This window comes from Rattus norvegicus, chromosome 8 (genome assembly GCF_036323735.1).
Source record: "Rattus norvegicus strain BN/NHsdMcwi chromosome 8, GRCr8, whole genome shotgun sequence".
Lineage (NCBI taxonomy): Eukaryota > Metazoa > Chordata > Mammalia > Rodentia > Muridae > Rattus > Rattus norvegicus.
The window spans coordinates 13,301,098-13,319,477 of NC_086026.1; the positions used below are offsets into that span (position 1 = coordinate 13,301,098).

General features: G+C 46.0%; 1 protein-coding gene and 2 pseudogenes across 2 annotated transcripts in view; 2 read left to right on the forward strand and 1 right to left on the reverse strand.

Moving 5' to 3' along the window:
* The window catches only part of Birc3 (baculoviral IAP repeat-containing 3), a 27,628-nt gene extending 15,396 nt beyond the window's left edge, over window positions 1-12,232 (reverse strand). The window contains exon 1 of one of the 2 annotated variants that reach the window (XM_006242503.5): window positions 12,077-12,232. The gene's annotated coding sequence lies outside the window, so the exon portion shown is untranslated. Of the gene's footprint in view, window positions 1-12,035 lie in introns of both variants that reach the window. The other variant, XM_006242502.5, reaches the window with a different exon arrangement.
* On the forward strand, window positions 519-14,836 carry Ramac-ps1 (RNA guanine-7 methyltransferase activating subunit, pseudogene 1; annotated as a pseudogene).
* A 1,283-nt stretch (window positions 14,837-16,119) lies between these two features.
* Window positions 16,120-16,915, forward strand: Rps7-ps8 (ribosomal protein S7, pseudogene 8; annotated as a pseudogene).
* The last annotated feature ends 1,465 nt before the right edge of the window (window positions 16,916-18,380 follow it).

Sequence of the window (18,380 nt, forward strand, 5' to 3'; positions counted from 1 at the left end):
AGAACCCACTCTGTGGGCCAGGCTGGCATTGAACTCAAAGATCCCCTGCCTCTGCCTCTAGAGTGCTCCAATTAAAGTCGTGCTCAGCATTGTCAGCTTGAAACTCAAACGTTTACTTTTGGTCAGAAATTATCTCAAATTCCTTGTGTCCATATTTATCAAGACAAAAGAAAAAGAAAAGCCCATTACCATCTAAATAGCAAAGACCTTCAGAACTAAGAATTTCTCATGCAAGATTTATTAACCATTAGTAAATCAGTTCTATGTCAAGGCACCAGAGTTTGCTGCCACTCGCTAGTGTGACTTCCTGCTATGCCTTGATGTAGCAGATTTGCTACCACATCATCTCTAGGTAGCAGGAGAAACAGCACACCAAGAATCCCTCCTTCAGGAAGCATCCATCACTGTATCTAACCTCACTGCCCCTTCCTGTACAGGTCCGTGAATTGCCGAAAAATAACACCCCAGACTCAGGTAGTATGTAAAAGCAATGAGTGTTTATTCTGTAGAAATCCAGCATGCAGGAGTCTACCATTCATCAAAATAGCAACCCTGAGGTGAGTTTGCAAGCTCCATTTAAAGCTGATTAGGGAAATTCAAGGGAGAGGTAGGTGAACTTTATCCTGATTGGTCGGCTCTATCTCTAGGGGTATGGGTGTCTCTAGGATTGGCTAGGGTTTGGGGGAACTTTCCAGAACTGTTGAGGACTATTTTTTTTCCCTCAGGGCAGATGGTAGGGGAGCTCCTGATTGGCTGGCCACAGGCTATGGTTTTTTCATGGAACTGGTTTGTTCAGTTCTGGAAACCAAAAACTTAGGCCTACTCCCCCTGAACTGGCATCTCACAGCCTGTCATGGGGTCAGTGTAGCTCAGTCCTCTCATTTCCCCCTTGAGTAATGGCCTATCTTGAATCCTTGAAATGTCTCCATACCATGGGCTGTTATTATTGCTTGAGCATCATCAGTTGGACAGTGGAAATTCATTCCTTGACAAACCTGACTAAAGCATTAGTTATATGTGTTCCACAAGTTAAGGCTAATAGTAAAAGGATGATAAATCCAGTCAAGGCTGAAACAAGAGTGGTTAACAAAGGGGACCAGTTAAAGAGGAGCTCACACCAACCTTCAGACTATTCTCTTTCCATTTTCCTGTCCTGCAATCTCTTTCTCAGTAAGGCCATTGATTCTTCAATGACCCCAGAATGATTGCTATAAAAACAGTATTGTTCCCTAAGGCCAGACAGAGACCTACTTGCTGAAGGAACAATAAGTCCAAGCCTCTTCTATTCTGTAGGGCTCCTTTGCCAGGGAAGAGAAGGACTCTTTTAGGGCAGTCAGGGATTTTTCTGTCTCTTCCAGATCAGCATCTCTGGCCATTCGCAGGGCCTGGTCGCAGCAACTTTTTTTACAGGGTCCATTGGAGGAGCCAACTGGTTTACTATATCCTCTCCCATATAAGCCACCTGAGGGACAAGTTGTATCAGACCAAAACCCTCAGGTACATTAAAAAGTAAGGCATGAATGCATGGGGTGAGGCACAAGTCCACCAAGCACCATCTGGGGGCAGCAGATATCCTGCAGTGGTAACAGGTACACAAGTGGGAATAGTCAGAGGGTACCCGATTTCCAACACAAAGTCCTTGTCCTGTTACTGATGTCAGGGTTGGCTTTCCTCATTGCCTGACTGTTGTCATCTACATCAGTCACCATCTGTGGTCTGTGAATACTCTCCAGGGACTGCTATTCCTCCATAATAAGGGTGCTAAGTGTCCAAGGATAACCAACACTCCTGAGTGAGAGGAGTTAAAAACCTGGAAAGTGGGGGTGGAGAGATGGCTCAGTGGTTAAGAACACTGACTGCTCTCCAGAGGTCCTGAGTTCAATTCCCAGCAACCACATGGTGGCTCACAATCATCTGTAATGGAATCCGATGCCCTCTTCTGGTGTGTCTGAAGTCAGCTATAGTGTACTCATTTAAATAAATAAATTTTAAACAACAACAACAAAAAAGAACCTGGAAAGTGACTTTTAGTAACTGCAAGGGTCCTGACTCAGGTGACAGGGTGGGACCTCACTGGGTGAGAGTGGTGAGCTGGTTTTACTAACACCTTGTTGGTACTCAAAGGGACACCTGAGAGGCTATGTTGAAGCAGTTGGATGGTGAATCGAGTCCTGGATCATAGCTAGAGATATAAAGTCTTAATCCCCAAGTTGTACCCTCAGTCCAATTTCCTTTCTTACCAGCATCTGTAAACTTAATAAGGTTGTGGCATTGCCCCCCACCCCATCCAGATAGTAAGGGAGTTCAAAGCAGTGCCCAAAAGTCTCTCTTTTAGGGGGCTGGGTATCGTTTCATATGCAGGACCTGGGTCCGAGTATCCCTAAACTGGGTCACAGAGATGAGATAGTCTGTAACAGGAGGCTTCCAGTTTATCCATCCAGTAAATTCACATCCTCATACTGCAAAGAAAGGACTCTGGACCACATTTGGCCTGATGGTTCTAGTCTAAGAATGTCTGGGGCAGACATAAAAGGCCTGAGTCCATGTGTGCTTTCTGGTCCCAGGCGAGTCACAACTATAACCAGGGAAGGGTTGCTGATCTGAGGGGTCCTATCCCTCATCCACTAGTGCCCCAGGGAGCTGAGTGGGTGTTAGAGTCGGCAATCTTGCCTGCTGCAGAATTAATGGCCTGCCAGGTTAGCCTCAGAGTGTGGTAGGAATTAGTGGTTGATATGGCAAGCCATAAGCAGTAGACAAGCAGGAGTATGGAAGTTGACGCCTTAGTGGCTTGGAGGGATGTGGGGTTGCTTTCCATTGCTTTTAAGGTGGGTTGTCTGGAAGTCTCTCCCAGTGGGCCCTCAACCGCCGAGTTGTCTCTCTACTGGCAGGCTTAACATGGAAGTGGTATACTCATGTTTGGATCCCATCCACCTTCATAACCGTTGACATGGTCCCGATCACAGTGTGAGACCCTTCCCATTGAGGTTTCAGGGTCTTATGGTTTTCTCTTAATACAGACTTTGTCACCTGATTCAAAGCAAAGAGGGTGAAGGGCAGAGCAGGCTCATAAACCTGACAGATTGCAGGCCAAAGTTGTCTCTGGATTCTGTGGAGGGTCTCAAAGACTCCAAGAACTTAAGTTGGTCATATTCTGCTAGAATATCATTCTAGAGGTTAGGAAACATGTAAGGGGGACTCCCATATAGGATCTCAAAGTGGGTGAGACTCAAGGCATAATAAGGTAAGAGAGACACCCATCACCACCAGTTTCAAGGATTTATTTGGTCAAGGCCTCCTTTGGGGTCTGACTCATGCTCTCTACCTGTCCTGAGCTCTGAGATCTGTATGCACAATGCAGCATACAATTGGTCCTCAGAACCTAGGCTAGGGATTGAGTTGCCTGAGAAATGAATGCTGGTCCACTGTCAGACCCAAGCAGGGTGGGCAGACTGTACCTGGGTATGATATCTTCTAGAATCTTCTTTGTCACTACATTGGCAGTTTCCTTCTTTGTAGAGTAGAAAAAGTATCTATAAAAACCCATCCTGAAAAAGTATCTATAAAAACTAGCAGGTATTTATTTCCATATGCTCCTGCTTTACTTCTGTATAATCTATTTCCCAATTGCCCTCTGGTTGTTGGCCTCGGATTCTGGTTTCCAGAGTTCCTTGATTGAAGCCCGAGGGGTTCACAGCCTAGCAGGTGGGGTGACCAAGTGTTCCAAGTCAAATAATTTGTATTTTGCCCCTTGCAACAATTCCTTTAACTTTTGGTGACCCAGATGCAAGGCCTGATGAATTTGATGGGTGAGTTGTTCAACAAACTCCTTACGAGATGGTGCAGATCATCTTTCTCTTCTGTAGATTTCCTGGCATCTGGCCTGATCTTGTTTGTCCTCAGAAGTATATTTGAAGACAGCTGAGAGTGCAAGGACTGACAAGGTAACCAGGATGTGAGCAATGGAAGTCTGAGTAGCCTCCCTTTTGGCTTTATTAGTGAGCCTGTTTCCTCAGGCTATTTCTGATGTCCCAATTTGATGTCCAGGGCAATGAATTATGGACACCTTAACAGGAAGTCATAATGCCTCCAGTAAAGCAAGTATTTTTTTTATTTTTGATGTTTTTCCTTTAGCAGTCAGCAGTCCCCTCTCTTGGTATATGGGCCCATACACATGACCTGTGGCAAAGGGACATCTATTGTCAAGCGTAAATGTTAGCTATGCCTCTTCAACAGCTTTAAAGCTTGGGTTAGATCCTTTACTTCAGCTTTCTGGGCCAAAGTTCCTGGCAGCAAAGCAGTTGCCCAAATACCCCACCCCCACCCCTGGTTCTGTCCTGGATGAAGCTGTTCCCATCTGTGAGGTAGATGTGCTGAGCACCCAGCCAGGGTATATCAGCTGGGTCTGACCTAATGTTTTGAACATGCCCCAGAACAATAGAGCAATCATGCTGTATGTCTAAGGACGGGTCGAGTAGCAGGGTGGCTGGGTTTAGGGTAATGGATTAGATCTTATACAGGGGGGTTCAAAAGCAGTGTTTGGAAGTGTACCAGTCTACCACTGGACAGCCACCAGCGGGGTGGATTCCTGAAAATCCCCTCAATAGAGTGGAGGATGGGGATAACAAGTTCCTGCCCTGTGGTTATCTTGTCAGCATCCTTGACCAGCAGGGCGGTGTCAGCTATGATCTAGAGACAGGCTGGCCATCCCTGAGACACTAAATCCAGTTTCTTAAATAAATAAACCACAGGTCTTTTCCATGGGCCCAAAGTTTGGATGAACACCCCCTTTGCTAACCCTTTTCTTTCATCTGCATACAGGTGGAAAGGTTTGTGAATGTCCAGGTGGGTCAGGGCCTCCAGTAAGGCTTTTCTTTAAGGTCTTAAAAGGCATGTCCATCTCAGGAGTCCATTCTATCTTATCTTCCTGACCCCTGGTGGCCTCACATAATGGCTTTGCTATCTCATTGGCACCCAGAGTCTACAAAATCTAGTGGACCCCCAAAATTCCCTTGTTCTCCTTCTGTTGCTGGAACTAGGATGCTAAGGGTGGTTTGCTTACAGGCATCTGACTGCATGCCTTGCCCCCACCCCTTGATGTATGTACCCCAGATAAGTGACATCAAGTTGACAAAGCTGGGCCTTCTTAGCAAACACTCAGTAGCCCAGGTGACTCAGCTCCTGTGGTAGGCCTGGTGTGGCCTCTTGGCACTGTCCAGATCAAAGGCACAATGAGGCATCTGCTTACTGGAGTAAGGTTGCTTGAGGGTAGCCCCTGGCACTCGACAGGTCCTGGTGCAGTGTCTCATCAAAGGCAGCGGGTGAGTTCTTCAATCCTCCAGGCACATCTGTCCAAGTCAGTTGTCCATTAAAGCCTCTTTCCAAATCTTGCAAATTGCGGCTGGCTTTTGGGTGCCAGAGGCAAGACGAAGGCATCATTCCAGTCATACGTTTTTCAGGAGGGTTTGAAACTGGGGGATGGATGTCTTCTATATGCTTGTTTACCTCCCTCAGATCCTGCACAGGTCCATAGTCACAGGAAGGAGGCTGCTTGACTGGGAAGAGAGGAGAGTTCCAGGGTGATAGGCAAGGAATCAGAATCCTTCACAGAACTGGTTGATGTGCAGGCTGATGCCTGCTCTGGCTTCTCTGGGCTTTGAGTATTGCCTGATTCAGGCTGGGCAGCCCCAGCCTTTAGCTGGACTAGAACTGGGGCCCCATGTCCAGTGAGTCCCATTGGGTTTGTTTTTTAATTTTGCCCAGACCTTGGGGACTTCTGATAGAAACCTCTGGAGTAATAGGCTTGGAGAAGGGGCTAGTTGAGGGAATAGTTTGTATTCCTCTTCTGGGGCCAATGTCAGAACATGAATGGGGCCATTCTTAACCAGTATTTCCACTCTCTCTGGACCAACATGGATTTGAGCTCCCATTTTGATAAGGAGGTCTCTTCCCAGCAGGGGGGTTGGACATCCAGGGAGGACCATAAATGAGTGGGTTGTCTGTCCCACTTCCAAGTCCACCTTCCTTTGGGTATTCCATGGATAGGGCTTGGTGCCTGTTGCCCCTTGTACTCATGTCCCCATGTCCACCAGAAAGTCTACGGGCTTCCCCTCTACTTTAAGAAAAGAAGAGAGTTGAGCCCCCACCCTCAGTCCTAGTTCCTCCAACTCCAACTTGTGCCTTCTCTTGGGTTTTTTTAAGAGCATTCATTTTTCCAATGGCCTTCCTCTTTTCAATAGACACATTGGTCCTCTGTAATGGACGTTGGGTTTCTCCTTCAGTGGGGACTGCCTTACCTCTGCCCCTTCCACAGGCCAGGATTTCGGCTCTCTCTCACTGGGGCAGCACTTTCACCAGTCCTTCGTCTGTCGAGCCTCAGGGGTCACTTGATTGTTGAAAACCTTCTCAGCTACAGCCACGGATTCAGTTAGTTGCTTACCCACAAAGCTGTCCAGGTGCTGAAGTTTCCAGCAGATGTTAGAGGCAGCTTGGTTGACTGAAGGCCATGTTTATGGTGGATTGGTTCTCTCTGGCCTCCCTGCATTACCTCACTTACTTTGGACAAATTTGTAGGCCATCTAGCAGCCTCTTGGAGGCCCCCATTAGAGACTGGCAGTAGACTGTGAGTCTCTCCTTACCTGTATCAGTGTCAGAGCCAAGTCAGAGGAAAGGCCAATAGGCATTGGCCTGGATCCACGTGGCAGCCTATTTGCTTCTGGAACCAACATATGGGCAGCTCCCACAATCTTTTTTCTCTCTTCGTGTGAAGAGGACCTGGAGCAGCCATTCCAGGGCAGTTGGTGACTCAAAGAGCTCTATCAAAGCAGATACTTTTCTGAGACTTTAGGGTTCTGCAGCTTCCAATTGTAAAGATCGTTAGCAGCAAAGGGAATAAGGGAAGGTATGTCATAAACTGTCTTTTCCCCTGATCAGGTGGCGATTTGTGCCCAACTGTGGGACTGATTCCATGTGGAGGTAAGATTTTCCTCTCCCTCTGCCTGCATCAACTGAGCAGAGACAGCAACAGGGATGTCAGGGAGGAAAAAAGGGAGAATAGAGGTCCTCCTCAGAGGCGAAAGGAGAAAGGAAAGCAGATAACTCAGGCCAAACGGCGGGAAGCTCCGGACTGACCCCCCCCCCCCCACAGGCTGTAGCTTTTCTTGGATCTGGTTTGTTCAGTTCTGGGAAATAGAAATTTAGGTCTAGTCCCCTGAACTGGCATCTCAAAGCCCGTCATGGAGTCAGTTTAGCTCGACCCTCTCACTCCACAGGTTTATGAAAACTTGGTCACTCTATGAATTTTTTTCTGAATAAGCTGGCTCACTTATCAAAATAATGTAGCCACTGCCATTTTAATCCTTTAAGTTTGTTGAAAAGACCTCCAGTGGCCCTGTGGGTAAACAGTTGTCAACTCTCATATCTAAATTTGTTACGCCTATCAGAACATCGTGTTCCTTTTTGTCCTCTATGATTGGTAAAGGCTTGCAACATGACAGCAACCTCCTCAGCCAACTTCTGTAGTCCTGTAACTTCTGGATAAGCAACACTCATTTGAGATCTTTCTTGAACACAGGCATTTTTTTTAAGATAGATTTATTTATTTATTTATTTATTTATTTATTTATTTATTTAATGTATATGAGCTCCATCTGCAAGTACAGCAGCATGCCAGAAGAGGGCATCAGATTCCATTATACATGATTATGAGCCACCATGTGGTTGCTGGGAATTGAACTCAGGACCTCTGGAAGAGCAGCCAGTGCTCTTAACCATTGAGCCATCTCTCTAGCACCCCAGACATTTTTTTAAACTGGCAGCCAATGGGAGGTTGCCAGGCAACTTTCTGAAGGGCACTCCAAAACTTTCCCCCAGCCACAGAACCCCTTTCCCTTCCAGAAGTCAAATTGACAACCAAGTCATAATAACCACACGTCAGAGAACGAGACTACAGGCTTTGAATTAGCATTTTTAGACAGTTGTCTGTCCATGCACAAAACCACCTCCCAAGATCAGACTAAGTCCCTTTTAAGGGTTTTTAGGTCTCCATGTTGCAATGTTTTGGTTTACAGAAGCAACTGAGAAGAAAGTTAGTAGTAGTGGAAAGGTTTGTGTCCTTCTCTTATTTGTTTAAAATAGAGAAATTAAAGTCAAATACCTCAGGGCTATAACACAACGCTCTTCTTCTTTTCCTCCCCCCCCCCCCGTCCCTGTTTTGGAACTAGGAGTTCCCTTTGTAATTGAATACAGCCTCAAACTCATAATCTCAGAGCCCAAATGCTAGGATCACACGCAAGCATCATCAGGACCTTTTCCTTAAGATGTTGTCTCCAAAATAGAGACTGGTATACATCAAGAAGTTATGCAAGTTTGCATTGAAGTTGGGTTCAGTGGTTGGGGCACATGGTGGCACACCCAAGGCCCAGCTACAGTCGCCAGCACGAGAGAATAATGCTGCACTGGGTACCATCGCCAAGAGAAGCCATGAGTGGCAGACCAGATGGCAGGTGCTCTTAACCACTGGGCCGACTCTCCAGCCCCATTTTCTGAAGAAATCTTTCAGTAATTTCTCAACAGTCCCAGTGCTTTAGTTATCCTACTCATGTGCCTCTTTACGTTTTTTGCTTGCTTTGAGTTTGAGACAGATACTTACGTTAGAGCACGGACTGGCTTGGTAACTCACTCTGTAACCCAGGTTGGCCTCAAACTCACAGTACCATAAGTTATTGAGTTCTGAGGTTACAGGAATAAGCCAGTAACTCAGCTTCTAATCACTTTCATTAGAATAATGAATGCATAGTGATTATAAACAAATTAGTGGTTTTTCCTGTAAAACACACACACACACACACACACACACATACACACACACACACACACACACACACATATATATATATATATATATATATATATATATATATATATATATATATATATATATATTTGTGCTTTGACCTTTCTTCAACCCTCTCCTGCCCCTCCCACCTCCCCATTCGTTTTTAACTGTCCCTTTTTAGAGAAATGAAGGCAGGCTTGTCTTTGTACCTCTGCCTTTTTCTGTTTAACATGATTTCCTGTTTCATCCATTTCTTCAAATGATACCATTTAGTTTTCTTTATAACTGAATAGTATTTCAATGTGTGCGCACATGCGCGCGCGCACACACACACACACACACACACACACACACACACGCACACACACTTTTTCTTTGTCCTGTTAACAGGCATCCAATTTGTCCCATAGTGAATAGTGACACAATAAACAGAAGGAGAACGGCCCTCATAAACCCACACATCTAAATGTCTAATCCGAAGTTGGTGGGCTGTTTAAGAAGGAATAGGACGTATGTCCTTGTTGGAGGAGGTATGTGGCTGAGGGTGGGCTTTGAGGTTTCAAAAGCCCGCACTTTAGGCCTAGTCTCCTCTCCCTTTTGCTCCCTTCCTCCCTCCACTCTCACTCCCTCCTCTTCCTTCTTTTCTCCTGCCAACCCCCTATAGGTCATATAGCCTATAGGTCAGGATGTAGCTCTCAGCTACTGTGTTACAGTTTGCACGTACTTGGCCCAGTGAGTGGCACAATTAGAAGGTGTGTCCTCATTGGAGTAGGTGTGTCACTGTGGGCAAAGGCTTTAATACCCTAGTCCTAGCTGCCTGGAAGCCAGAATTCTGCTAGCAGACTTCAGATGGAGATGTAAAACTCTCAGCTCCTCCTGCACCATGCCTGCCTGGATGCCGCCATGCTCCCACCTTGATGATCCTGGACTGAACCTCTGAACCTGTAAGCCAGCCCCAGTTAAATGTTGTCTGAGAGTTGCCTTGGTCACGGTGTATGTCCACAGCAGTAAACCCTAGCCGAGATGGTCTGGTCTACCACCATGCCTCCATGTGTGCTGCCATGCACGGTGCTCCAGATCACAGGGATTAGGGACTGTTGCCTGAAACTGTAAGCCTTGATAAGCTGTATTGGCCATGGTGTCTTCTCACAGCCAACAGTGCAGTGATTAAGTCACAGGGTACTCAGGCACACTCCTCCACGTACCTAATGAGGAACGGTAGAGCTGAGTCCTATGGCAGTTCTGTTTTTTGAGGGACTGTCCCACTGATTTCTGTAGAGGCTAGACTACGTCCCCAGCCACAGAAGCATTTGTTTCCTCCACATCCTGAGCAGCCTTTGTAGAAACACCCCTCAGTCCCTCCCCCAGGTTCACTGTTTCACTCAGCTGACTCCAACCCTCACTAGGTGAGGCCCTCAGCCTGCCTTCCTCTGCCTGTCCTCCGTTCACAAGGATACTGGCCATCTCAGAGAACAATAGCCCCTTCGTGGACCTACTCTCTCCCACTGAAGGACTCCTCTTCACATTCCCCAAACCCTGCAGGACCCGCATCCCTCCACACAGTAATCATGCTGAAGCCTCTCCACTCCAAATGCACATACTTCAAAACCCTCTTTCTACTCCAGCCACTCCTGAGTCTAGCTCTCCCTCACTCCACAGCCAAGCCAGGAGAACACTTGTTTATGAACCACACATCTCCACACAGACACAGTCAGCAACCTTCACTCTCCATATTCATAAAGTCAAATGTGCTGAGAGCGTTAACCTAACTTCTGCCACTGGGCACACTTCCTCTCAGGCATGCCCCACTCCTGCCATTGTCCACATCAGTGTGTAGGAGCCCTCTGTCTTTCCAGTGGTTCCTTATAGGCGACCTTGACACCCCAGTTTCTCCTCTGCTTATTCTACCATGTCCAGTAGGCCCAGGGATATTTGGTGTCCCCACCTTCTGGGGCAGTGCACTGTGCCACCTCCTGGACACTGCGGGGTAAATGTGTCTTTCTCTCCTCCCTGGACCATATCTCCTTCAGAATATGCCTTAACTTCTGTAGTAGCCACAGTCACAGCCACAGTGCCTAGCTGCTGTTGTATGAGACACAATGTCCAGGCTGGCCTTGGACACCTGACCCTTCAGCCTCCACCTCCCAAGCGCTATGATTACAGGCCTGCACTACTAACCCCAGCAAAAGTTATCATTGAAGAATTTCTTAGCACAGTTGGCGGAGCCCAGCATGTTCATAGCACCTTCGTTTATTAATTTCCCCTGTGACTGTTAACTTGGCCTCGTGCAATTTACTCCCAGGCTCTAGAGTTACACATCACAGGATTTCAAGTCAGTCCCTTTTCCAACAAGAGCGCGATGCTGGGCAAGAAAGCCACCAAGTGGCCAGATATACCCCTAATCCCACTACTCCGGAGGCAGACTTGGGTAGATCAAAGCCAGCCTGTTCTCCTTACCCAGTTCCAGCCCAGCCAGTGCTACATAGTGAGACTCAGAAAAACCACATGTGCCTCAGTTTCCCCGGTGCAAATGGAGATAGTAATGGCACCTGCTTTTACAGCTGATGATTAAATGTAAAAAATACACCCTTATTAAGCCAGGGCCGAACCTGGCACGTGGTAAACAGAAACAGAAACAGAGATGTACCAACTAGATTAAGAAGAGCACTGCTGAGAAACTGAGTACAGTGACTCAGACCCGGCATTCAAGAGGTTAAGGCAGGAGGATTTTCCGGAGTTCCAAGCCAGTCTCAGCTATAGTGTGAGATGGTCTTTGATACACCCATCACTCCCCCAGAAGAAAAATCAATGAGCTTATCACTAAGAAAACAACTGCGAGCTTCCCCCAAACTATCTTCAGATGCCAGTGTTCTCACTGTGTCAAGTCTCCCAGATGCCTCCCACAGCAGCCAAATTAAAATGAATTAAAATGCCAACTCCTCACAGCCAAATTAAAATGAATTAAAATGCCAACTCCTCGGTACTGACACCTCACTCAGAAAGTTAGATACCTCGAGCTCCAGCAAGGGGGAGGGGAAGATTAGGCAGCCAGGGTCAGCGTGGCCAGCCTGCATGTCGCCCTCCCGCAGGACCACGGCTGCCCAGAACCCAGCTTTGCCGGTCCTCTCTCGGATCTAGCCACCCTGGTGATCTTCGAGCCTCCACGGGGACCCTGGCCCGCTCCCCACGCGCGCGTACTCACCGCAGCCCTCTCCCTAGGCTCTGAGGCACGCCAGCACTGACCTCTGATCTCCGAGGTGGCACCCTCGCCCGGCCTGTGGGGTGTGGCTGAGTGTCGCGACGCCTCTGAGTCGTCCCAAGCTTGGCCCTGGCCACTGCTCCAGCCCCGCCCCGCCCAGGGCTGCTCCGGCCTGTGGTGCTTTTCCTCCAGGGTTCGGGGAACTCCAGGGTGAAAACCACACGCACTTCCTCGTCACCCCTGGTGACCACCGCGGCCGGGGATTTCCGTGGCCTTTCGGTGCGTGACTTCCTGGACCCAACTCCTCCTCGGGGCATTTACTGAAAGTTTTTACTTCAAGGCTACCGGCTCTTACAAAACATTGAAAACAGATGTGCAGCCTATGGGTCGCGCCTGGAGAGCCTTCCAAAGCCCCACCCCCACATGCTCCCTCCTGCAGCCTCCAAACCCTACATAGTGAAAAGAGCCACACTGTCCAGGATACGACTGCTAAGTTTAAAATGTAAATTTGACGTTAAGGGGGAAAAATACCGGGTAACTCTGTAAAAGTCTCTCTGGTTTCACTTTTTGTTTTGGGTCAAGAAAGAAAGAGCTGAAAAGAATGTTGTAAAAAACCATATGGATCTCGTTTTCAGGTTATTTTTATTGTCTCAAAGATCAGAACTGCAGCTACAGGTAGCAGCAAATGCCTTTAATTCCAGCACTCAGAGCTGAGTCGGAAGAATCTCTGTGAGTTCCAGACCAGACTGGGCTACATAGTGAGACTTTGTTTTTTTAAAGACGCGAGAACTACACCAATTCTCGTATTTGAAAGGTCTCATCGAGGGCTGGAGAGACAGCAAAGCAGTCAAGAGTACTGTGCTCTTGTAGAGGACCAGGGTTCTGTTCCCAGCATCCACAAAATGGCTCACAGACACCTCCAGTTTCAGGAGATCGATCCATCACCATCTCCTGGCCTCCTCAGGCACTGCACCTGCATGTACACAGGCATGAGGCAAAATACCCACACTCATAGTAAATGCCTAAATATAAATACTTGTAAAAAAAAATAGTTTAAAAGCCTGGATTTTTTTTCCCATGACCTGTTTAAGTGATTTTTTTATCCTTGTATTTTTGTTTTGTTTTTCCTTGTTGTACTTTGTTTTATAAACAGGATGAATCCACAAAAACAAAATTTCTTCTTTTAGCTTTCTTCTTTCAAGGGAAGGTGCTAAGCTATATCAATGCTCTCATAAAAACTTGACTCTAGCCAGGCAGTGGTGACGTGTGCCTTTAATCCCAGCACTCGGGACAGTGGTAGGTGGATATCTGTGAGTTCAAGGCTAGCCTGATCTACAGAGTGAGTGACTTGATCTCAGTACCATCACTTGAGAGGCAGAGGCAGAGGCAGATGGATCTCTGGGAGGTTGAGGCCAGCCTAGTCTACATAGCAAGCTCTGGGTCAGCCAGAGGTACATAATGAGTCTCAAAATTAAATAAATAGATAAATACAACTGGATCAGTTTTTAACAAACTCATCATGAAGATCCAACTGAGTGAAGATGCATTGTTTAATATCAGCCAATTCTGTAATGATGAAACTTGCCAGTAATACATTGCAGCTTACTGTAATTTATCTTGATGATATTATAATGAAATAAGATTTATCTGGCATCAAAGCACACAATTTTAAAATTTTATATTATATTTTTATTATGTATGTATGTGGATGTGTGCACATATCACAGCATATACATGTAGAACTCAGAGGATAGCTTGTGGGGGTTTGTATTAAGAATTGGTTCTAATGCTTTGTCTTAATTCAGTCCCCAAATCCGGTGTCTGCGTGTCCAAACACTAAATGTCCCTGCCCCCAGGAAGGAAAGTGGCTGCCAGAAGGGTCACTCATAAGTATAGTAGGCAGCAAAGATAGGGGGCTGCCCAGAGGAGCCAAGACAACAAAGATAAAATAAGATTTTAGAGTTGAGGGATTCCAGAGCATTTTGTTACCTTGGAGAGCTGTGTGGGGTGCCACAATGTGGACAGCCTGAGGTCTCTCCAGTGCAATCCACTGAAGGATCTAAAAAATTGTACAGAATTTTAAGGTGAGATAGTTCTGAAGTGATTCCAATTTTTGAAGAGATGTTTGCAAGCATATTCACACAAGATGACAATACCAGGAATACTTGAAACGCCCTCCTGAATCACCTCCAATTGTTGAGGAATGGAATAGCAGAGCTGGTGGTAACCAAAGAAATAGAGGCAACCGGCTGCAAGATAACAGACAGTTTAGAGGTGGAGAAAACAGATGAAGATGGCCAAGTGACAATCGGTCAAATCAGTGGCATGGACAGTCATGGGGTAACAACAACCACCCACAGCAAAGACCAGAGCCCTACTGTCAACAACAGTGCACACAGTATGGCCACAAACAGTGGCTTCCATATGGTTACTACCGTCAGATGTCACCAGCTTTTAACAAAGACCTTTTATTTTGACCACGTGTTAAATGCGTGTGTGTCTTCTTTTTTTTTAAATTAATTTTTTTTAATTTATACGAGTACATTGTAGCTGTCTTCAGACACGCCAGAAGAGGGCACCAGATCTCATTACAGATGGTTGTGAGCCACCATGTGGTTGCTGGGAATTGAACTCAGGACCTCTGGAAGAGCAGCCAGTGCTCTTAACCTCAGAGCCATCCCTCCAGCCCAGCGTGTGTGTCTTCTGTTGGTCATAGCTTTCCATTCTATTTTAAAGAATGGGTTATTAACTGTTTAGAACTTGAGACTTAAAAAATCTTACTAGAAATGTGATAATTGATGGGAATAAACTTACCAAGTGTGGATTATATTATTTGACTTTGTCTTACATACTGTTTTGTTTTATGATTTAATAGTGTTTTGAGTTTGATCTGTTTTCTTTATTTGGACTGTAAGAATTCTGTCTGTATCACAGAAATAAATTTTTTAATTAAAAAATATATAGATTTTAAAAGATATTAACTCAGGAATACCAGAGGGAGGTGTTTGTTAGCCTTGGGAAGGATTAGAAATGCCCAACCACTGAGTTAGTCAGGGCATTCTCGAGCGTGTTTGTGTGTGTGTGTGTGTGTGTGTGTGTGTGTGTGTGTGTGTGTGAGAGAGAGAGAGAGAGACAGACAGACAGACAGACAGACAGAGACAGAGGAGACAGAGACACAGAGAGACAGAGAGACAGAGACAGAGAGACAAAGAGACAGAGAGAGAGAGAGAGTGTGTGTGTCCTTCATTCCAGAATCCAGAGGGCACTGATGGGTGGCTGGAAGAGTGACCTGCCAGGAGTCAAAGCAGTTTAACTAATTCACTGTTACAGGGTTGGTTCTTTCCTTCTACCATGCTGGTGCCAGGGAATTGAACTCAGATCCTCAGGTTTGACAGCTAGTGCCTTACCCCTGAGCCACCTCCCTGATCTTTAAGTATACAGCTCCATGTATGTATGTATGTATGTATGTATGTATGTATGTATGTATTTCAGATAAGGTTTTATGTAGCCCAGACTAGCTTTATCCCTCTGATCCTTCTATCTGCACCTCTTGAGTTCTGGAACTATATGCACACCACCATGCCTGCTTTCTGTGCAGTGGAGATGAGACCCCAGGATCTCTGCATGCTAGGCAAGTACTCTACCCACTTAGCTACACCGTCATCCCAGATAACGGATTGCTTTGTTTTTTGAGAGAGTTTCACTCTGTAGCCTGGGTTGGCCTGGAACTTACAATGTAGCTAAGGTTGGCCTTAAATGTATGGCGATGTTCCTGCCTCAGCCTCCCAAGTGTTGGAATTATAGGCCTGAGCCACCATACCTGGCCAGCTTTGTGGATCTTGACAAATGAGTGCGTTCAGATAACCAACAGCCAGATTAAGAACAAGACATTTCTATAAACCCAGAATCCCTTGGTCAGTACCACACGGCCATCAGTCTTCCCGCCGTGTGCTTCTCCGTTCAGTATCAATAGACGGTCAGCCTTCTATAAGTCACAGATTTTGTTTGTTTTTTTGGTTGGTTGGTTTTGTTTTGTTTTAATTAACTTGAGAAAATCTTGCTTTTTCTAAGCCAGCACTCTGTAAGGACTAAGCCATGTTCAGCTCAAGCGCCAAGATTGTGAAGCCCAGTGGCAAGAAGCCGGACGAGTTTGAGTCTGGCGTCTCTCAGGCGCTGCTCGAGCTGGAGATGAACTCGTATCTGAAGACACAGCTGCTGGAACTCAACGTCACTGAGGCCAAGGAAATCGAAGTCGATGCTGATCTCAAAGCTTTCATCAGTTCCTCAGCTGAAATCTTACCAGAAAATCCAAGTCCGGCTAGTTCATGAACTGGAGAAAAAGTTCAGTGGGAAGTGTGTAGTCTTCATTGCTCAGAGGAGGATTCTGCCTGAGCCAACCCAGAAAAGCCATAGGGAAAATAAGTAAAAATGCCCTAGAAGCTGCACCCCGAAAGCAGTGCCTGACGCCATCCTTGAGGACTTGGCGAAGTTGTGAGTAAGAGAATCCATGTGAAACTGGAGGGCAGCCAGCTCATAAAAGTTCATTTAGACAAAACACAGTAGCACATGGATCACAAGGTCGAAACTTTTTCTGGTGTGTACAAGAAGCTCACAAGCAAGGATTTTAATTTTGAACTCCCAGAGTTTTAGTTGTAACGAAAATGACTGAATAAAGTGTCATTCATAGAGAAAAAAGAAAGAAAAGGAAGGAAGAAAGAAAGAAGATCTCTGAGTTCAAGAAGGGAATTGAATCCCAGGAGAAAAGGAGGAGGGTCACAAAGGAACCCATAGGAAGGGTTAGGCAGCTGAGAGAACTGTGTAGCCCTAAGGGACAAGAGCAACAAGCAGGACCTCCACCTGCAAGATTAGAGGATTCCAAGAGGGCATAGAGAAACTGTAGGACTTAGCAGGCAGCTCCTGGGGGAAGCAAGATAATTTGCAATATACTGGCAGGGGTAGGGGTTGGGGGTGGGGAAAGTGGGAAGGTAGGGGGTGGGGGGAGTGAGGAGAGATAGAGCAGACAGGCAGATAGTTCCAAGAGAAATGGGACAAGAAAAGAGCTCCAGACCCAAGAGCATGTAAGCAGCTCCTAGGGAGAGACGAGCAAGGTCTAGGAAGGAGCCGAGAGGAGCTGTGAGGGAATAGAGGAGACAAGACTTTTAACATCATTAATTTTCTCTCCACTGTGCGCAGAAGCAAAGAGTAAGCCAGAATAGGTATCAATAGACACATGGACAAACCATAATTTCCCAAAGGAAGGAATATGGGTGACATCCATTTGCCCAATATCATTAGGCTGTAACCCTCTTGGGTTAACTCCCAATTGGGAGAGGAAATAAATGGGGCACACTGGGGACATTGACTATTTGGGCTGCTTGTCTTTATAACTAAAGACAACTTACTCCATTGTGAAACCTCAAAGAATTAACATTAAGATGAAATTTTCTATGCATCTGTAAAGCTTTATCATAGGCAGTATTACTCATTAACACATAACAACATGGAGACCATGTATAAGAATCAGTCAACTCATTGCTTATGCTAAGGGGTCGGGTAACATGGAATATCCTCTTACATGGCCCACAGAAATAGGTTCCCAATGCTGCCATAGCAAAGCCTGTACTTGTAAAACAGACACAAATGGATGAGACAGGAGCAACCAAGGCAGCAGTCTCAAGGAGCAAAACAGTCTGAGACACATGCACACTATCTGGATATGTTACAAGGTTCACTGGGAAAAATAACCACAGCTAGTTGTAAAGCTTTCAATTCTGCTAGCTATGAGGAACAATTAGGAATTTTTATAGCCTCTACCTTCCCTTCAGACACTACCGCAGCACATCCCTGGAGGAATCATCAGTAAATACTAAACAAGCCTTTTGCTAAGGGGAATTAACAATAATTCGTGGAAAAATTACTGGATGTATTTTTAAAAAACTGACAAATCTTACTATCAGGATAATGGTTATCAAACTGACTAATAATAGTCCACATTAAAATAGCCCAATCTGGGGCTGGAGAGATGGCTCAGCGGTTAAGAGCAGTGACTGCTCTTCCAGAGGTCCTGAGTTCAAATCCCAGCAACCACGTGGTGGCTCACAACCATCTGTAATGGGATCTGGTGTGTCTGAAGAAAGCTACAGTGTACTCGTATACATAAAATAAATAAATCTTTAAAAAAATTAAAATAGCCCAATCTGTAAATCCCTGGGCCAAACATTGTAGCTGTTCCTCGGTATAGGGAATGATAATAAGATCTGGTTCCTTGCCAAAGGTCTGTAAGCTAATTTTTTGAGCTTGAACAGTAATTGGGCAATGGCCTGAGGATAAGCCATCACTGTTTTTGCA